Consider the following 23,051-nt stretch of genomic DNA (forward strand, 5'->3'; position numbering starts at 1 on the left):
CAGGACAAATTGGAGATATGTGATTGCCGGAACAACACTTTACACAGAACTCGTGAGTCTAGATCTGGTCTAGGTGAGGATTCTATTGAATTATCTCGTTATCTGTTATTAAGCAAACTTACATTTGAAAATGTCTCAGGAATGTAAAATACTGTCTTTGAATGTGAGAGGTCTCAATTCATATAGGAAAAGATATCTCCTACAAAAACTAATCAAGGAACAAAACGCGGATATTGTCTGCATACAAGAAACACATTTAAATAAATGCTCAGCAGGAAAATTTAAACTTAACCAATTCTCTCAAATATTCCACTCAACTCTCTCTAAAAAGAAAAAAGCAGGTGTTTTTATCGCTATTAAAGACACTCTGGGATTGGTGGTGGGGGAGACAACTTGTAGTGAGGATGGTAGATTGGTGATTATCTCCGGTACTATTAATTTGCAAGAATACACATTCGCTAATATATATGCCCCTAATACACACCAAATAAATTTTATAAACAAAAAACTTAAAAAAATCACTGACCAATCTAAAGGCAAATTATTCAAAGTAGGAGACTTGAACTCTATAGTTGACCCTAAAGTTGATTGTACCTCCCAAATTAGAAAACCCCACTCAATACTACAGACATCTTTGATTAAATATGAGTTATTTGATACGTGGAGATGTATCCATCCCAATGAAAAACAATACACTTATTCACCAATCTACCAATCATTCACGAGGATAGATCATTGTCTTAATGACAGGTTCTCCCTACCACTGATCTCAGAGGTCGAAATAGGCCCTAGAATATGGTCTGATCATTCACCTCTAATTGTTAAATTTCAGCTAGTAAATTCAATTCCACATCCGCATAATTGGAAACTAAACAAATTCATACTGAACTCGGAACATTCACTCCCTGCTATAAAAAGAGACTTGATGGAATACTTTGAGCTCAATGACACTGAAGGAATATCCAGAACAATACTATGGAATGCCCATAAGGCATATATGAGGGGTGTGCTGATGAAACAAGGTGCTGTGCTGAAAAGAAGAATTAAAGAGAAAACTGATAATCTGCTTAAAAAAATTAAAGGTTTGGAAAAGGAAATATTTAGTAATAATAAGAAAAACCTTATTCAGAAATTGGAAGAGACAAGACAAGAACTGGCGGAGCTTATGTACTATCAGTACGATAAATGGCAAACCATTTTGAAGGAGAACTGGTACTGTGAGGGAAACAAGGCAGGGAAATCAATGGCGAGGAAAATCAAAGGGAAAAGGATATACCAGAGAATTATCAAAATAAAACACCCCAAAACAAATACAGTAGTTCATCACCCTAGAGATATAGTAGATGCACTTGCTGCATACTACGAAAACCTATATAATTTAGCAAACAACCCAGATACCCATATCCCAACTCCCCTGGAAATAGACAATTATTTAGAATCAGTAGATCTCCCTTCATTATCAGAGTTTGAGCAGAAGTCCCTTTCAGTCCCCTTCTATCAACAAGAAATAGAGAGAGCCATAAATACCCTAAAAAGAGATAAAGCACCCGGCCCAGATGGCTACATCAATGATTATTATAAGAAATTCGTAAGTATATTATCAAAACCACTCACAGATATGTTTAATGAGGCAGCTTCCCTAGGTACTTTCCCCAAAGAGTCATTAACAGCATTCATTTCAACCATCCCTAAAGAAGATAAAGACCCAGTAGACCCCAGCAGTTACAGGCCAATTTCACTCCTAAACACCGATATCAAAATATATGCCCGAGTTATAGCTAACAGACTATCCCCTCTGATGCCCCAACTTATTCACCCAGATCAGGTGGGATTTACCAAAGGCAGATCCACATGTGATGGGACAAGGAAAGTTCTTGCTATTTTACATGAACTTAGACTCTGTCAGACGCCTACCCTCCTCGTCTCACTTGACGCGGAGAAGGCGTTTGACAGAGTTAATTGGATATACCTATCTAAAGTATTGACCAAATTCGGTATCCCCAGTTTCCTTCACAGTGCTATCCTCGCTTTATATACACAACCATCTGCTAAAGTTCTAACGTCTGGTTCTCTTTCCACCTCATTTGATATTAGGAATGGTACCCGTCAGGGATGCCCACTATCCCCATTAATTTTCAATTTTACTTTGGAACCCCTTGCCCAGAAAATCAGAAACACACAAATCCACGGTATTCAATTAGGACGGACATATACTAAGTTAGGTCTTTATGCAGACGACATAATTCTCTATTTACAAAAACCATTAATATCATTACCCAATTTAACTAAATAATTAGATATATTTTCCCAAATTTCATATTATAGACTAAACGAAAAGACAGTCATACTCCCTTGCTATGTGCCAAAAAAACCGAAAGAAACCCTTCAAAACTCTTGCCAATATACTTGGAGTGATAAAACAATTAAATATTTAGGAATCCAACTTACCCCCACCATAAACCAGTTATACAAAGAAAATTACAATCCTTGGCTATCCAAAATCAAAATCAAATTAGATGCCCTATCAAAGTTAGAATATTCCTGGTCAGGTAGAATAGCAGCTTTTAAAATGATGGTATTGCCCCAACTCCTTTATTTGTTCCGGAATCTTCCGATAAGAGTCCCCCAGACTTTCTTTAACACCATTCAGAAATTACTCAACCAATTTGTCATGATGAACAAAAAAGCTAGGTTCTCCAACAAAATTTTAACAGCACATACATCTAGCCTAGGCCTGAGCACACCTAATATAGAACTATATTATAAAGTAACAGTTTTGGACCAATCCAGGTCAATATGGACTGAAGATTATACTAAACAATGGGTATTAATAGAAGAAGATCAATTACCCTATAAATCTTATAAACTATTTCTAAAGTCTAGGCTAACATGGGGAATTAGACAGAATATATACAACCCGGTTACAGCCAATACTATTAAGATATGGAAAGAGGCTATTAAGATATGTAACAAAGACACGTTGGCTATAGAACTTTACACACCTCTAAACGTCCTATACACGGTAGTCAGGAATATTAACATAGAAAATTGGATTGATCATGGAATCAAAAATATAGGGGACCTGTTGGAAGATTCCGGAACTAGATCCCTTAGACCCTTCGAATACTTACTATCAACCCACGCCATCCCAATATCTGACAAACCTACTTATGACAAAATACATAGATTCCTAACTAAACATCCATATAATCCAATTACCATTACCCCCCAAATAAATAAAATTATACAGCCAGAAGGAAACCACCTCAAAGGCACATCTTTACTATATAAATCCTTAATAGATATGAAGGAAGAAATACCCAAGTGGCAATTAATTAGATGGCAACAATTTTTGAATACAGAGATTGACACAGAGGAATGGGAGCTGACTGTTAGATCCTTTAAAAAATCCTCTCACTGTGTAGCTCACCATGAGGGACTGATCAAAACAATATGGCATTGGTATTTAACCCCTGAAAGAATATCTAAATTCGATAGCAAAGCACCTCCTTTATGCTGGAGAAAATGCAAACTGACGGGTACCATTGAACATATCATGTGGGAATGTCCGAGACTTAAAAAACTGTGGTCAGAAATTGAAGACTTTCTCAAGCAACTACCAACGTCACTACAATCGATTCCACCTGGTATGGCCTTATTACACCTGGGCACCAGGGACTTACCACCTCAGGAGAGATTAATTATAGACCACATCTTTATAGTAGTTCGGAACCAAATAGCCTGTAACTGGAAAACAATCTATGTACCAACACTTAAAGATGTTCTTAAAAAAGTAGAAACTAACCTTTTAACAGAAAAGGTATGGTCGATCAGATGTGGTACCTTACAAGCTTTCCTGAGGAAGGTAAGCCTCTGGCCTACGGTCTATAAAAACTCAAAAGTTCTGGAATTCTGAAGTGTCAAACACAGAGATCCTCTCACATTCAAAGAGACAGACAGACAAACTTCCATCCCGCCTCACCTGGATCAGATCAGATTGGCTCAACCTAGTACTGTACACTCTGGCAATTGTCTACCTAGATAACATGTTTATCTGCATACATATTTCTGAATATACCTGAAATTCTTCTGGGATAATTAAAATGTATTTTAATGCATTAGATCAGTTATAATAATAATAGCTTACCAACTAAATAGTTGGTCATTCACTGTTAATACCCACTTTACAATCCACACTCGAAATCTTTGTAGTTTACTAAACAAAGAACAGGTTAAAACTTAGCTGAGATGCAGGCAGGATGCTAAGAGGAAAATTTGGCATATGGAACACATTAGTTCCACTCCCTGGGATCTCTGTAGGGAGGCCCAAAACCCCCATTTCCCAGGTTGAGAGGAACTTAAACACACTAATTTCCCTTTAATGCCATGTTTATTGTTTAAACTATGCCTGCCATAATCCACTTCAGTGGTCCTACAGTTCAACCATAACTTATAGTGTTCTTATACTTCTCTTATTTCTACCTAATTATGTCCAGATATAGATTCTTGGCAACTATAATTTATACAGCCTTTACTATTCAAACAAGTTTTATGGCATTAACTACACAAAGTCTGAGATGCGTCTAGAGCCACAATCATCTTGCACTTATAAGATAAGCTCTTACCAAATAAAGATGACGCATATAACTATATATGTATAGGTACACATTCAATACATAGAAGTAAGGTAATTACAAGGTCCTATTATACCTATTATACCTATTATACCTATTATACCTTACATACTACCAACAGTTAAATTCCGATACTCAGATTACCACATACACTCCCTCCATGCTGGTTTTTACTCATCTAACGTTGCTGTTAAGATAACAACAATAAAAATATTAATCTATCTTCTAATGTACCAATTATAAGAATAACAGTTCATAAGGCTTTGTGATGTATCACTGATATGATCTGGAATGTAAGATATACAATTGTATGTACCAGGGGCGTTTCTAGGGTCCCTGGAGATCAGTGGCAGCTGTGGGCACCAGGAGGGGAGGTACACGGCAAAAAATGGGCGTGGCCATGCGGTGAGTGGGCGTGACCATGGGTGGGGCCAAATGTACATGAACTTAGCAGCGGTGTAAGCTACGGATAACGGGCCTGCCCATCGAAATATTGGACGGAGCCCCCTGTCCTTTATTTCGATCATTTACAATCAGTATAGGCATAGATCAAAGATGTATACGCACATACAATTTTGATTGGTCAATCACTGACCCCCAATTTCCCACCCCCGTGCAGTAAGTGGGCCAACAGACAATGAATTTTATGAACAGAGCTAAAATTGGCTAATCAAAATTGTATGTGTGTACCAGGCTTTACAGCTAATACTGTACATACTGAAAGTAGCAGGGATCAGCATACAATACAGCTGGTTTACAATCAATAAAGGCACAGAGTAACACCTTACACTGTACACACTGGAGGTAAATCAGCACACAGTGCAAGCACTAGAGAACAGCGTATACTGTACATACTGTAGGCAGCAGAATTCAGCACACTGCAGCTAGCGTGCCAAAAATATGACGATCACGTTGTGTGGCGTGCTTATCGCGCCGCACCAAAAAATGGGTGGGCCATGGACCAGAATATAGGTGTGGTAACGGGTGGAGACAAATTTACATGAACCTAGCAATGGTGGGACATCAGATTAGGACAGTGGTGGCGAACCTTTTGGAGGCCGAGTGCCCAAACTGCAACCCAAAAGTCACTTACCGGTATCTATCGCAAAGTGGCAACAGCAATTTAAACTAAATACTGTACAAACGTTTTAACTCATACATGAACATTATGGAAAATCCAAGTTGAAAATAAACTGTGAAGATAAACAATTTCATCCATCCTACTCCTGAAAAATGTATTCAATTTTTTAGAACCTCCCAGTTTTATTTTCTGTTTTAAAACGCTAAAAAAGTAGGTTTAATGCTATTGTCTCATATGATAAGGATTCAGCTTTTCCCATAGTCTCGCAGTTAGCAATCATGTGACCCCCAACAAGACATATTCAGCAATCATGAGGCCCCCAACAAATCAGGAGGCCCCCAACAAGACAAATTCAGCAATCATGAGGCCTCCAACAAATCATGAGGCCCCCAACAAGACAAATTCAGCAATCATGAGGCCCCCAACAAGACAAATTCAGCAATCATGAGGCCCCCAACAAATCATGAGGCCCCCAACAAGACAAATTCAGCAATCATGAGGCCCCCAACAAATCATAAGGCTCCCAACAAGACACATTCAGCAGTCATGAGGCACATAAATAGACAGCATTTCACATAAATAGGCAGAATGCCCCCTTAATATGGTAGCCCCCCCAAGTTAGGTAGTGAGTGACAGGGACCCCCAGGTTAGCTAGTGAGTGACAGGCGCCTCCAGTTAGGTAGTGAGTGACAGGGACCCCGATAGTGAGTGACAGGGAGCACCTTTAGGCAGTGAGTGAGTGCCAGGAAGCCCCTTTAGGCAGTGAGTGAGTGCCAGGAAGCCCCCTTTAGGCAGTGAGTGAGTGCCAGGAAGCCCCTTTAGGCAGTGAGTGAGTGCCAGGGAGCCCCTTTAGGCAGTGAGTGAGTGACAGGAAGCCCCTTTAGGCAGTGAGTGAGTGACAGGAAGCCCCTTTAGGCAGTGAGTGAGTGACAGGAAGCCCCTTTAGGCAGTGAGTGAGTGACAGGGAGCCCCTTTAGGCAGTGAGTGAGTGACAGGGAGCCCCTTTAGGCAGTGAGTGAGTGACAGGGAGCCCCTTTAGGCAGTGAGTGAGTGCCAGGGGAGCCCCTTTAGGGAGTGAGTGAGTGCCAGGGGAGCCCCTTTAGGGAGTGAGTGAGTGCCAGGGGAGCCCCTTTAGGGAGTGAGTGCCAGGGGAGCCCCTTTAGGGAGTGAATGAGTGCCAGGGGAGCCCCTTTAGGGAGTGAGTGAGTGCCAGGGAGCCCCTTTAGGGAGTGAGTGAGTGACAGGGAGCCCCTTTAGGGAGTGAGTGAGTGACAGGGAGCCCCTTTAGGGAGTGAGTGAGTGACAGGGAGCCCCTTTAGGGAGTGAGTGAGTGACAGGGAGCCCCTTTAGGGAGTGAGTGAGTGACAGGTAGCCCCTTTAGGGAGTGAGTGAGTGACAGGTAGCCCCTTTAGGGAGTGAGTGAGTGACAGGGAGCCCCTTTAGGGAGTGAGTGAGTGACAGGGAGCCCCTTTAGGGAGTGAGTGAGTGACAGGGAGCCCCTTTAGGGAGTGAGTGAGTGCCAGGGAGCCCCTTTAGGGAGTGAGTGAGTGCCAGGGAGCCCCCTTTAGGGAGTGAGTGAGTGCCAGGGAGCCCCTTTAGGGAGTGAGTGAGTGCCAGGGAGCCCCTTTAGGGAGTGAGTGAGTGACAGGGAGGCCCCTTTAGGGAGTGAGTGAGTGCCAGGGAGGCCCTTTAGGGAGTGAGTGAGTGCCAGGGAGCCCCTTTAGGGAGTGAGTGAGTGCCAGGGAGCCCCTTTAGGGAGTGAGTGCGTGCCAGGGAGCCCCTTTAGTGAGTGAGTGAGTGAGTGACAGGGAGGCCCCCTCTCTAGCCGCCGCCGCTCCCCCCCCCCTACCTCTCAGCAGACCTCAGGATCAGCGGCGACCCGACCAGATGTACGAGCGGGCGCTGGACGCACCCGCTCGATATGCGGAAGTGATGTCACTTCCGCATATCAGTGCGGGCGCTGGGTCCTAGCGCCCGCACGATTGGTCGCCGGCTCGCCGCCTGATCCTGAGGTCTGAGACGCGGCGGCGGCGGCTGGAGGGAGCCGCTGACAGAGGGGGCAGCGGCGGCCGGGAGATCCGTGGCACCCCAGGAAAGATTGGGGGCACGTGCCCCCCTAAAACAGGGCTAGCGACGCCCCTGCTATGTACATTGTATTCCAACGTATTTCTGTATTTCTGTATGGTTATGTTATGCCATACCTGGCTTGTTATTTGTTCATTTGTTTGTTTTAAAAAAATTTCAATAAAAAACTATTGAAAACGGAATGCTGGTGATGTGGCCAGTGGGAACTTGAAAAAGGCCTTGTGGCCGAAACATTGTGTGTTTTCTGCTACTATGGTGCTAATAAAGCCACTGCTAAAATTGCAAAATCCAGGTAGAGACCCAGCTATCCTTTTTTTTTTGATGCGGCCAGTGTGCCCAGTTTAAAAACTCCCTCGCATCCGGTTATTTGGACTACGCTGATTTTCTTCCTCCATCTTTTGTGGACTGCATTTGTTTCCCCATCTCCTTTTGGGCAGGTGAGAGAGGTATAGCCAAGGCTCAGGCTCCTACCTCTAGCCGTGACCAAGAATTGAACTTCATCCCAATCACCTACTTGTTTGCCATCGCACTGATGTGGTTGCTTGTGTGACTACACGCGCCTGGTGCTACACAGGTGCCCAGGCAGGCGGGGCGTTCCTTGGTCATTGCGTTATCGAACGTTATTACCAGTGGGCATGCAATCAAGCACTTTTGACCACAATCTTTCCAGCATGTCTGACCGACGCATTCGACCGGTTTCAGCCAGAAATGATTGAATCTGACAGTCGCTCAGGCTGCAGAATCCGTACATGTATCAGGTGTACCTTAAAGAGAACCTGTACTGAGTAAAATTATTTAAAATAAACACATGAGGTAACTTCAAATGAACATTACATAGTTAACTTGCCATCAGTTCCTCTCAGAAGCTCACCATTTTCTTCTGAAAATGATCCCTTCCAGTTCTGACAACATTTTGTCAGAACTGAAATATATCAGTTGCTGTCAGTTACAGCTGAGAGGAGAACTGATATGTCCATGTTTCCCTATGGCTCAAGTGGGCGATGTTACAGTTTAACTGTGTGCTGACCAGAAAGCTGTTATGGTGTAATTTTCAAAATGGAGGACGGAGAATTCCATTGATCACAGTGGACAAACAGGACGCAGGAGAGGAGAAAGAGATTGAGGAGTAGTCTACACAGGAGCTAAGTATGACTTGTGTATGCTTATTTTGACTTTTAATTTTCAGTTCAGGTTTTCTTTAAATCAGGGAGAGGAAAGATTTTACAATGGGCAAATACTGATTACATAAATTATAAATGAATATTGTAAAAAAAATAAGCAATTGTATTCATGATGTTATTTTGACTACAGTTCCCCTGCTAGTCAAGTCCTGCTAGGCAGGTTTAGTGTCAGGAGGCCAGGAATGGAGACAGGTGTAACCAGCAGATTCGCTGATCTATCATTAAAGATTATGTGCGCAGTTCGGAAATCCCAGACCAGATAGGAGGAAGTTTGTTTGAGCAGAGTCACCGCCATACAGGAAGCTTTTGTGCTTTAGCCGTGGGACAGAGGAAAGTGTGGGGAAAAAGGTTGCCTCAGCAGGGAAAACCCGCCAGACAAGTCATCCTCAGCGTGAGAATTTCATTTCCTATCAGGGCCAGTAACCGGCTGTCAGGAGAGGAGGAGGCGGCTTATGGAGGAAGGATCCTGTGTTCCTATTGCCTTGTTCCCCCCCCCCCCCCCCCCTCCTTTCCCTTACCAGTGCAAAGAAGTTTATAATCCCAGACCTATTCATGTGTGTACCTATCGCCAACCTTATCCCCTGAGCTGTACCTAACTGGTACCACCCCATATGTCTACATCTCAGGGCCCTTTCACACCAAGGCGGTACAGAATTTTTACCACGCCCCACCACCGTGCAGTGAAAGTCTATGGAGACTTTCATGTTACGGCGTGACTTAATGGAAGTGCCGCTTCTCCGCCGCAGGTCAAGAACTACGTTGGTGCTGCGTCGAGTTGTGGCGAGCTACGTCGGCCCGGAAGTGATGTTAGTCTATGTCGACGCACGGATGTATAAAAAAATTATCGGCGGCGCGCATGCACGGAAGTGTATTTAAACAATCCCCGAAGCAGGAAGTGACGGCAAGCGCGAGTCAGACGCCTGTCACTTCCTGCTTGGCTGGTAGCCAGACAGGGAACACCGCGCAATAGCTGTTCCCTGAAGGCCTGTTTTTGATGGTGCGATGTGCTGTGGCGGCACGACTCGCCGCAGGCAGTGCCCTGTTAAAAACTGTGCTGCCATAGGCGCCAATTACCACGATTCGCGGCTATAAACGGTAATTTAGGCACTCAAGGTTTATAGCCGGTATTTAGCCGTTTCTAGGTGCTAATCGCCAGTTTTTCTGGTTACTTAAAGAGAACCTGTACTGAGTAAAAATATTTAAAATAAACACATGAGGTAACTTCAAATGAACATTGCATAGTTACCTTGCCATCAGTTCCTCTCAGAAGCTCACCATTTTCTTCTGACCTTCCGGTTCTGACAATATTTTGTCAGATCTGAAATATATCAGTTGCTGTCAGTAAAATATCAGTTGATGTCAGTTATAGCTGAGAGGTACCAGGTAATGTCCATGTTTCCCTATGGCTCAACTGGGCGATGTTACAGTTTAACTGTGCTAACCAGAAAGCTTTTATGGGTAATGGCCATTTTCAAAATGGAGGACGGAAAATTCCCTTGATCACAATGAACAAACAGGACGCAGGACAGGAGAAAGACACTGAGGAGTAGACTACATGGAAGGTAAGTATGACTTGTGTATGCTTATTTTGACTTTTAATTTTCAGTTCAGGTTTTCTTTAAGGCACCAGGGGTGCTCTCCAAGCTTATTCACAAGTGATTACTCGTGATTCAAATGAGGTGTAATTACAGCAGGTGTGCGGCAGGCAATGAAAGGGTTATTTTCCCAGAATTCCGCCGTCCACCCTGCGTCCTGAGAGTCCGCGCTGTTAGGAGGAAGCCGGAAGGAGGAAGTGGCGGCAGCGAGGCTTGGAACACGAGCCGTCTAATAGCACGGACTCTCAGGACGCAGGGCGGACGGCGGAATTATGGGTAAATAACCCTTTCATTGCCGCCGTACACCTGCTGTAATTACACCTCATTTGAATCACGAGTAATCACTCGTGATTAAAAAGAAACTCTGACCAAGAATTGAACGTTATCCCAATCAGTAACTGATACCCCCCTTTTACATGAGAAATCTATTCCTTTTCACAAACAGACCATCAGGGTGCACTGTATGGCTGGTATTGTGGTGAAACCCCTCCCACAAGATACTCTGAGGACCGTGGTACTCCTGGCAGTTTCCTGTCTGGGAACCTTGCTGCATTGTGGGAAATAGCGGTTTCCAACTGCCAAAAAAGCATGCAGCAGCTACATCAACTGCCAACAGTAAAAATGTCACCATGTAATAAATATCAGAATGTAAATCGGGGATTTAAAAAAAATTAACAATGGGCAAACACTGACTAAATCATTTATACATAATTATTGTAAAAATGAAGCACTTTTTTATTTATTTTCGCTGGAGTTCCTCTTTAAGCTCGGAGAGCACCCGTGTTTAGGGAAGTTTAGTGACAAGGGACAACAGTACTTGTACAAGCTTCTCAAATGAGAATATGATCGAGCATGAGTATGTAGCTTATCTCATTTCCTCCCTGTTCAAATCTAAAATAACTTTGTTAAGCTATTTGTATATGCATTGTTGTTATATTGTGTTCAGGTTTTAGATACTGTTCGCTTAGTGGAGTTTTTTTTTTTTTTTTTTTTTTTTATGAGGAACTGAAGTACAAATAATGTAATTAATAAAATCACTTACAATATTCACTTATAAATTTAGTCTCCCTGATTTACGTTCTGAAATTTATCACAGGTGGCCACATCTTAAGTCCCGTCCTGTCAGGTGCAGCTCTGTAGAATGTTTGTTCTGAGAATTCCTAATAATCCTAACATTTGTTTAGCACTTTTCTCCTGGTGTACTCAAAGCGCTCAAGAGCTGCGGCCACGAAGGGGCTCAAGGGGCCCACCCTACAGTTTAGTAAGTCTTGCCCAAGGACTCCTTACTGAATAGGTACTGACCCTAGCCAGGATTCGAACTCTGGTTAACCAGTACACTATCCAGCCACTATAGTGCCTGGTCTCCCAGAGTGTTCTGGGAGGAGAGCATAGCTAAACAGCCTAGGCTGAGCATCCAGGGCCGTGGCAAGAGAGGCTCCAGCCTCAGGGCGCAGTGTAGGAGGGGGCACACAACTCACTCGGCTCTCATTCCCCTATTATGTTTGAAGCAGAGAGAAATAAGAAAAGGGGATACATGGCACTGACTGCAAGCCAGATAACTAGAGATTAAGGTGTTGGGGGACCTGGGGCACCTCTTAGTCTAATAGCAATCAGTGTGTGGCGGCTGGGGTGGGAGGGATGGAGGGGCGCTCTTTGGTGTCTCAGCCTTGGGTGTTGGAGGACCTTTTCTCGGCTCTGTGAGCATTACTGTGGGAGGGTGACACTACCTATTATATAGCTGTAGGAAGAGTTTCTGATGCTGAAACCAGGAACATTACCATAAAAGTGGATATCCTGAAAAATACTGCATGCTACTATATGTCACTACAGAGCCCCTTTAAGTGACCCTTCCACATGTCTGACTACATCTTGGTAACTACTTCTTCTCTCTGTTACAGGAGTACATCAAAGGCTCTAGCGAGCCAGAAATTGAGGCCCAGGAGTCCTACCCAAAGGAGATGCACTGCATTTTCACCGGAGCCTTCAGTATCTTCCTCGACCACCTCATCAGTGACACTAGTGCTACCATCACCGTGTTGGAAATTGGACTCTTGGGCATTAAGGGAAGGAGGGAATCCTTCGCAATGGCTCAGAGCAAAGTGCAACATTTGGTCAAAATTTTTACCGACAATGGAAGCCTTCCGCCCAATAAAGAACCTCAGGTGAAATGAGATTTTAAAGTTTTCGTTGAGGGTCATGCCGATAAGTACACCATGGATTTGTTGTTGCTGCCCAGCACGTTGAAGGAGGAACTTTTAAATTTAACCGTGAATGACCAATTCCCATCTGTACAGGATGACTGTGACTTTGAGGTCACCACTGCTAACGCTCAAGCTAGTTCTCATTGTAAGGAAGCGGAGGACAGGACTAATTGTCACACACCAGTAGCAGAACTAATGTGTCTGCTAGACTCTGTACTTCCTGGTGACAGTTCAAAACCTACCAGTTCCTGCACCCAACAACAGGAGAGATTGAAAAGTAAAAGGAGAGGTTCGGAGAAGGAAAGTGCATGTAGGAAAAAGCCATTTTCCTTGGAGGAAATCCAAACAGACGGCATGACCCCCAAGAGTCCCAACAGTTCCAGCATCCCCATTATTGACTTAATTTCAAGTGGCAAGGAAGAACCAGAGGTCATCGTCTTGGAGGAGGAACCCATGAGTAAGGAAATGGAGTACAAAATTCTGGTGAACTTTTTTGAGTCTATGGGTTATCACCAGGATTTGGTTGAGGAGGTCATCGTCAACCTCGGACAAACACAGGAACCCATGAAGCTTTTTGAGGAAATTAAAAAACGCAGTGATCATTTACCCGTTTCCTCCAACTCTCAGAAGGACACCCCTGAGGGGAGTCGTGACTCAGAAGCCAGTTGCATGTCCAAAACTGTAGCTCCTCCTAAGCCAGAAGTGGACGTGGCACCAGTCATGATCCTAGGCCCTTCTGAGAAGAGACTTCTTCCAGAGTTATCTTTGAAGACCCCCAGCCAAGAAAGTACCTCTGAAAGAGTGGACTCTGAAAAAAATATGTTAAAAAGTTGTAGTTTTGTAGCAAGAGGTGCATCGAGCCCACCCACCGCAAAACGTGTTTTTGGTTCTGGCAACCCCCAACCTTCAAACCAACCTGATGTCATATTTATAGAGAAGATCCCCATCACATCCAACCATAAGAACAATCCGGTATTTCCCTCATCAAGTGCTGGCAAAAGTACACTGCTTGGGAGCCAGGCATGCTATAGACCAACTGCGAGGTATCCAGCTGTCCCGTCGTCAAGTGCAGAGAAGCGATCGGCATATGGCAGCCAGGCATGCCCTGAGCTACCGGCAGAGAAGCATTTGCCTTTTTGGAACCATGCATGCCCTGAACTGCCTGTAACTGGGGTTCAAAGGTTTTTAAACTCCATTAAAATTCCCTACAAGCTTGAACTGAGAAACGAACCCGGCAGAGAAGACCTCAAGCACATAATTATTGATGGGAGTAACGTGGCAATGAGGTAAGTGCGCACCTTGTTTCCATGCCAGTATTAGCATGCATAAAACGCTGTATAGTTTTCTTATGCCCATCAGCTCCTCCAACACTATCACAAAGTAAATGGCCCACATTTACAAAAACGAATGTCGCGGTAGCTCTTTGCATACCTCGGAATGCTGGTGATGGAGGGGCGTGGCTGGCTGCTGAGCTGCATGGCTGTGTGAGACCAGAGCTCTCTGCCTAAATACCCTAAAAAGCTACAAAAAGCAAACTGAGGAGCCTCCATTCTTACACCAAAAGATGGCTGAACATCCAGAGAACGACTGGCAGTACAGGAGAGCAAAGCCTGGGAGGAATTACAGCTCCCGAGCCCTGAGAAAGCTGTCTAACTTCTATGATGCAGAAAGACAAGATGGCCACCGCTATGGAGACAGGGAAACCTCTTCCTTCCACACTCCTTCTCCGCAGGCTTACAGGAACAGATTTGCCCCCCTACAGACCCCATATGCCAGGGGACATCAGGCCATCTATGAGGATGACAGTGATGAAGAGGACTTCCAGCGGCAACAAGCGGCGAAAAAATCGCGGGAGCGGAGGCCTCTGAAGCCGGGACCCACAGTGCATCATCAGGCCGACCAGGAGAACCAGAGAGCCGGGGTAGGTGAACGCGTACATTCCCCTGCCCCACGCGTACAAAAAGACGCATCAACAGACTGGCAACGCGTACATCCCCCGCCGCAACGCGTACAAACGGCCGCATCGGATGACGACTGGCAATGCGTACAACACCCGCAGCAAGGCGTACAATCGGCCGCAAGAGGAGGCGGACATGCGCATTCAGCAGGCGTACAAGGCGTACCCCAACGCGTATTTTCAGTGCCACAATCCTCCTCTGCCACTAATGCCCCTGACCCTCTAGAGTCATTCCCTGCCACAGACCAACCCACAACCCAACAATTCCTCAAGGAATTTATGCTCTCCTTCAGAGGGGTGATACAGAATGACATAGGGGCTGTCAGGAATGATCTGCACACACTGGCGGGACATGTAACACAATACGCGGGAGAAACTGACGCCAGAATCCACCACCTGGAGAGACGGATTGATGAGATGACCATAGCTCACAACCACCTGCTTGATGCTCATAAGGAACTCTTAGACCAGAACAGGTGGATGAAAGGTAAAATCACCGACAATGAAGACAGGAACCGCAGGAACAATGTGAAGATCAGGGGGGTTCCAGAATCGGTGGGCAATGACGATCTTAAAGATTACGTCCAGGATGTTCTTAAAACCACCTACCCAGACCTGACGGAGAACGACTTGATCATTGACAGAGCCCACCGGCTGCCTAAACCCGCCCATCTCCCTAAACATCTGCCGAGGGATGTCATCACCCATTTTTTCCACTCAAAGGAGATGTTGCTATCTGCCACTAGAGGAGGGAAGAAACTTCCCCAACCATATCAAGACCTGGCTCTCTACCAAGACCTATCACAAGAAACACTTCGGGCCAGAAGGCAATATTCTCAAGTGACCACCACCTTGAGACACAAGAAAATCCCCTACTCTTGGGGATTCCCAACAAAGCTCCTGATCACAGATAACGGAACTACTTATGTTGCCAAAAGTCCAAAAGAAGCCCATGACCTCCTGGCCAAATGGAGAATCCCGATCTTCATACCAAGGGATCCAAAGAAGGACAAACCTATTTACCAGGTTACTCTTTCAAAGCAACTCTCATCACCGAGACAACAACCATTATCTAAAAAAAAGTTCATCACCACAGATGGACACTACTCCACCACTAACACAGGTGGATGAAAATGATCCCGCAGGAGCTACCTCTTCTTCTTAAGCTGGGTATTTGGCCACAGACTTTATACCCCCAAAGAACTTTTTTCCTTAGGGTACAAACTCTCTTTTCCCTAGGAGAACTGTTTCGATCCGGTCCATTTAGTGGACAGTGCTCACCAGACCACTTGATCTGGACTAGTGTTATTTTAGATTTAGTTTTGGCAAAAGTGACAATATGATTGTCACTAATACCGCTTTTAATGTTCTTGGTTTTGTTGTTATTTTCCTGTTAACCCAACCTTTTGTATCCACAGGTTCATACATAGACTTATTTTTAAGGTCATCTGATATATCCCAGGAGCTTTCTTCTTCCTACTTCTTTTTTCAGGACAAATTGGAGATATGTGATTGCCGGAACAACACTTTACACAGAACTCGTGAGTCTAGATCTGGTCTAGGTGAGGATTCTATTGAATTATCTCGTTATCTGTTATTAAGCAAACTTGCATTTGAAAATGTCTCAGGAATGTAAAATACTGTCTTTGAATGTGAGAGGTCTCAATTCACATAGGAAAAGATATCTCCTACAAAAACTAATCAAGGAACAAAACGCGGATATTGTCTGCATACAAGAAACACATTTAAATAAATGCTCAGCAGGAAAATTTAAACTTAACCAATTCTCTCAAATATTCCACTCAACTCTCTCTAATAAGAAAAAAGCAGGTGTTTTTATCGCTATTAAAGACACTCTGGGATTGGTGGTGGGGGAGACAACTTGTAGTGAGGATGGTAGATTGGTGATTATCTCCGGTACTATTAATTTGCAAGAATACACATTCGCTAATATATATGCCCCTAATACACACCAAATAAATTTTATAAACAAAAAACTTAAAAAAATCACTGACCAATCTAAAGGCAAATTATTCATAGTAGGAGACTTGAACTCTATAGTTGACCCTAAAGTTGATTGTACCTCCCAAATTAGAAAACCCCACTCAATACTACAGACATCTTTGATTAAATATGAGTTATTTGATACGTGGAGATGTATCCATCCCAATGAAAAACAATACACTTATTATTCACCAATCTACCAATCATTCACGAGGATAGATCATTGTCTTAATGACAGGTTCTCCCTACCACTGATCTCAGAGGTCGAAATAGGCCCTAGAATATGGTCTGATCATTCACCTCTAATTGTTAAAATTTCAGCTAGTAAATTCAATTCCACATCCGCATAATTGGAAACTAAACAAATTCATACTGAACTCGGAACATTCACTCCCTGCTATAAAAAGAGACTTGATGGAATACTTTGAGCTCAATGACACTGAAGGAATATCCAGAACAATACTATGGAATGCCCATAAGGCATATATGAAGGGTGTGCTGATGAAACAAGGTGCTGTGCTGAAAAGAAGAATTAAAGAGAAAACTGATAATCTGCTTAAAAAAATTAAAGGTTTGGAAAAGGAAATATTTAGTAATAATAAGAAAAACCTTATTCAGAAATTGGAAGAGACAAGACAAGAACTGGCGGAGCTTATGTACGATCAGTACGATAAATGGCAAACCATTTTGAAGGAGAACTGGTACTGTGAGGGAAACAAGGCAGGGAAATCAATGGCGAGGAAAATCAAAGGGAAAAGGATATACCAGAGAATTATCAAAATAAAACACCCCAAAACAAATACAGTAGTTCATCACCCTAGAGATATAGTAGATGCACTTGCTGCATACTACGAAAACCTATATAATTTAGCAAACAACCCAGATACCCATATCCCAACTCCCCTGGAAATAGACAATTATTTAGAATCAGTAGATCTCCCTTCATTATCAGAGTTTGAGCAGAAGTCCCTTTCAGTCCCCTTCTATCAACAAGAAATAGAGAGAGCCATAAATACCCTAAAAAGAGATAAAGCACCCGGCCCAGATGGCTACATCAATGATTATTATAAGAAATTCGTAAGTATATTATCAAAACCACTCACAGATATGTTTAATGAGGCAGCTTCCCTAGGTACTTTCCCCAAAGAGTCATTAACAGCATTCATTTCAACCATCCCTAAAGAAGATAAAGACCCAGTAGACCCCAGCAGTTACAGGCCAATTTCACTCCTAAACACCGATATCAAAATATATGCCCGAGTTATAGCTAACAGACTATCCCCTCTGATGCCCCAACTTATTCACCCAGATCAGGTGGGATTTACCAAAGGCAGATCCACATGTGATGGGACAAGGAAAGTTCTTGCTATTTTACATGAACTTAGACTCTGTCAGACGCCTACCCTCCTCGTCTCACTTGACGCGGAGAAGGCGTTTGACAGAGTTAATTGGATATACCTATCTAAAGTATTGACCAAATTCGGTATCCCCAGTTTCCTTCACAGTGCTATCCTCGCTTTATATACACAACCATCTGCTAAAGTTCTAACGTCTGGTTCTCTTTCCACCTCATTTGATATTAGGAATGGTACCCGTCAGGGATGCCCACTATCCCCATTAATTTTCAATTTTACTTTGGAACCCCTTGCCCAGAAAATCAGAAACAACACACAAATCCACGGTATTCAATTAGGACGGACATATACTAAGTTAGGTCTTTATGCAGACGACATAATTCTCTATTTACAAAAACCATTAATATCATTACCCAATTTAACTAAAGAATTAGATATATTTTCCCAAATTTCATATTATAGACTAAACGAAAAGAAGACAGTCATACTCCCTTGCTATGTGCCAAAAAAACGAAAGAAACCCTTCAAAACTCTTGCCAATATACTTGGAGTGATAAAACAATTAAATATTTAGGAATCCAACTTACCCCCACCATAAACCAGTTATACAAAGAAAATGACAATCCTTGGCTATCCAAAATCAAAATCAAATTAGATGCCCTATCAAAGTTAGAATATTCCTGGTCAGGTAAAATAGCAGCTTTTAAAATGATGGTATTGCCCCAGCTCCTTTATTTGTTCCGGAATCTTCCGATAAGAGTCCCCCAGACTTTCTTTAACACCATTCAGAAATTACTCAACCAATTTGTCATGATGAACAAAAAAGCTAGGTTCTCCAACAAAATTTCAACAGCACATACATCTAGCCTAGGCCTGAGCACACCTAATATAGAACTATATTATAAAGCAACAGTTTTGGACCAATCCAGGTCAATATGGACTGAAGATTATACTAAACAATGGGTATTAATAGAAGAAGATCAATTACCCTATAAATCTTATAAACTATTTCTAAAATCTAGGCTAACATGGGGAATTAGACAGAATATATACAACCCGGTTACAGCCAATACTCTTAAGATATGGAAAGATGCTATTAAGATATGTAACAAAGACACGTTGGCGATAGAACTTTACACACCTCTAAACGTCCTATACACGGTAGTCAGGAATATTAACATAGAAAATTGGATTGATCATGGAATCAAAAATATAGGGGACCTGTTGGAAGATTCCGGAACTAGATCCCTTAGACCCTTCGAATACTTACTATCAACCCACGCCATCCCAATATCTGACAAACCTACTTATGACAAAATACATAGATTCCTAACTAAACATCCATATAATCCAATTACCATTACCCCCCAAATAAATAAAATTATACAGCCAGAAGGAAACCACCTCAAAGGCACATCTTTACTATATAAATCCTTAATAGATATGAAGGAAGAAATACCCAAGTGGCAATTAATTAGATGGCAACAATTTTTGAATACAGAGATTGACACAGAGGAATGGGAGCTGACTGTTAGATCCTTTAAAAAATCCTCTCACTGTGTAGCTCACCATGAGGGACTGATCAAAACAATATGGCATTGGTATTTAACCCCTGAAAGAATATCTAAATTCGATAGCAAAGCACCTCCTTTATGCTGGAGAAAATGCAAACTGACGGGTACCATTGAACATATCATGTGGGAATGTCCGAGACTTAAAAAACTGTGGTCAGAAATTGAAGACTTTCTCAAGCAACTACCAACGTCACTACAATCGATTCCACCTGGTATGGCCTTATTACACCTGGGCACCAGGGACTTACCACCTCAGGAGAGATTAATTATAGACCACATCTTTATAGTAGTTCGGAACCAAATAGCCTGTAACTGGAAAACAATCTATGTACCAACACTTAAAGATGTTCTTAAAAAAGTAGAAACTAACCTTTGAACAGAAAAGGTATGGTCGATCAGATGTGGTACCTTACAAGCTTTCCTGAGGAAGGTAAGCCTCTGGCCTACGGTCTATAAAAACTCAAAAGTTCTGGAATTCTGAAGTGTCAAACACAGAGATCCTCTCACATTCAAAGAGACAGACAGACAAACTTCCATCCCGCCTCACCTGGATCAGATCAGATTGGCTCAACCTAGTACTGTACACTCTGGCAATTGTCTACCTAGATAACATGTTTATCTGCATACATATTTCTGAATATACCTGAAATTCTTCTGGGATAATTAAAATGTATTTTAATGCATTAGATCAGTTATAATAATAGCTTACCAACTAAATAGTTGGTCATTCACTGTTAATACCCACTTTACAATCCACACTCGAAATCTTTGTAGTTTACTAAACAAAGAACAGGTTAAAACTTAGCTGAGATGCAGGCACGATGCTAAGAGGAAAATTTGGCATATGGAACACATTAGTTCCACTCCCTGGGATCTCTGTAGGGAGGCCCAAAACCCCCATTTCCCAGGTTGAGAGGAACTTAAACACACTAATTTCCCTTTAATGCCATGTTTATTGTTTAAACTATGCCTGCCATAATCCACTTCAGTGGTCCTACAGTTCAACCATAACTTATAGTGTTCTTATACTTCTCTTATTTCTACCTAATTATGTCAAGATATAGATTCTTGGCAACTATAATTTATACAGCCTTTACTATTCAAACAAGTTTTATGGTATTAACTACACAGTCTGAGATGCGTCTAGAGCCACAATCATCTTGCACTTATAAGATAAGCTCTTACCAAATAAAGATGACGCATATAACTATATATGTATAGGTACACATTCAATACATAGAAGTAAGGTAATTACAAGGTCCTATTATACCTATTATACCTATTATACCTTACATACTACCAACAGTTAAATTCCGATACTCAGATTACCACATACACTCCCTCCATGCTGGTTTTTACTCATCTAACGTTGCTGTTAAGATAACAACAATAAAAATATTAACCTATCTTCTAATGTACCAATTATAAGAATAACAGTTCATAAGGCTTTGTGATGTACCACTGATATGATCTGGAATGTAAGATATACAATTCTATGTACATTGTATTCCAACGTATTTCTGTATTTCTGTATGGTTATGTTATGCCATACCTGGCTTGTTATTTGTTCATTTGTTTGTTTTAAAAAAAATTTCAATAAAAAACTATTGAAAACGGAATGCTGGTGATGTGGCCAGTGGGAACTTGAAAAAGGCCTTGTGGCCGAAACATTGTGTGTTTTCTGCTACTATGGTGCTAATAAAGCCACTGCTATAATTGCAAAATCCAGGTAGAGACCCAGCTATCCTTTTTTTTTTGATGCGGCCAGTGTGCCCAGTTTAAAAACTCCCTCGCATCCGGTTATTTGGACTACGCTGATTTTCTTCCTCCATCTTTTGTGGACTGCATTTGTTTCCCCATCTCCTTTTGGGCAGGTGAGGGAGGTATAGCCAAGGCTCAGGCTCCTACCTCTAGCCAAGGAGTGGATGTTAAAGAAAAACCGTGACCAAGAATTGAACTTCATCCCAATCAGTAGCTGATACTCCCTTTCCCATTAGAAATCTATTCCTTTTCTCAAACGGATCATCAGGGGGGTCTGTATGGCTAATCTTGTGGTGAAACCCCTCCCACAAATGTCAGCGCCTCACAGCACTGAGGTCTTGACATATCACTGTGGGAGCCTTGTTGCATTGTGGGAAATATCAGCTGTTTCCAACTGCCAAAAAAGCAAGCAGCATCTCCTTCCAGTGACATCACCTGCCTGCAGAACAAGTGTCACCATGTGATAAATGTCAGAATGTAAATCAGGGAGAGGAAAGTTTTTACAATGGGCAAACACTGACTAAATCATTTATACATAATTATTGTAAAAATTAAGAACTTTTTTTATTACATTATTTTTACTTCAGTTCCTCTTTAAGCACCTCTTCTACACTATGCAGGGCCGGATTACTGACCAGGCAACAAAAGCAGTCGCTTGGGGCCCCATTCAGAGTCAAAGGGGCCCCATCAGCACATAAACCAGCCCTCGCCATCCTGTCAGCGGTGGCTGGATGGTATAATGGTTAAAGGGACTCTGAACAGTGCAGTAACTATGGAAAGATGCACATCATTTTAAAGCTCTCTTTCTCCTCTTTCCAATGATATATAAACGGCCACCCTATGCCTTTTCGTTTTCGCTATTTTCGCAATCCAAATCCCGGCCACAGGACGACTTTTCTCCAAAGTAGGCAGCTCGATTCAGCACAATGCAATGAAATATAAGGAACCCAGGGGGATATAATTTCAAACATCATGCTGGTAGGTGTGAGGATGTAATTAATTAGTTATGGGTATGCTTAAAGACATACCCACAGGCACTGCTCGGAGTCCCTTTAAGTGCTCTGCCTCTGACACAGGAGACCAGGGTTCGAATCTCGGCTCTGCTTGTTCAGTAAGCCAGCACCTATTCAGTAGGAGACCTTAGGCAAGTCTCTCTAACACTGCTACTGCCTATAGGGCGCGTCCTAGTGGTTGCAGCTCTGGCGCTTTGAGTCCGCCAGGAGAAAAGCGCAATATAAATGTTATTTGTCTTGTCAAATGATGCCGTGCGCTGCTGATTGTCTTCAGAGCCAGGCTCTCCCCTCCTAGGTCCCCCTCCTGCTACTGTGCGCTCTGCCGCTGCCCACTCCGCCCTCCCTTCCCACAGAGAACCACAGCTGCAGCAAGACTGATAGCAGCAGATGGCAAACGCTCACTCACCTATCCATGATCCAAGCGATAGAGATCCCATCATCTGAAACCCATCTGTCTCTTCTACAGTGCAGCCGCTCGCTCTGAACTTCCTGATTCTCAGATCAGACAGGAAGTAGGAAGTAGTAATAGTAGTAACAGAGCGACAGCACTCTAGAGGAAACAGATGGGCTCCGGATGACGGGACCTCTATTGCTTGGATCGCAATAGGTG

The 23,051-nt window shown here is 42.8% G+C and overlaps 1 pseudogene; it reads left to right on the forward strand.

The window, feature by feature from the left end:
• Positions 1-925: 925 nt before the first annotated feature.
• The window catches only part of LOC137537812 (NEDD4-binding protein 1-like), a 38,277-nt pseudogene continuing 16,151 nt past the window's right edge, over positions 926-23,051 (forward strand).

Source organism: Hyperolius riggenbachi, chromosome 11 (assembly GCF_040937935.1).
Source record: "Hyperolius riggenbachi isolate aHypRig1 chromosome 11, aHypRig1.pri, whole genome shotgun sequence".
Taxonomy (NCBI): Eukaryota; Metazoa; Chordata; class Amphibia; order Anura; family Hyperoliidae; genus Hyperolius; species Hyperolius riggenbachi.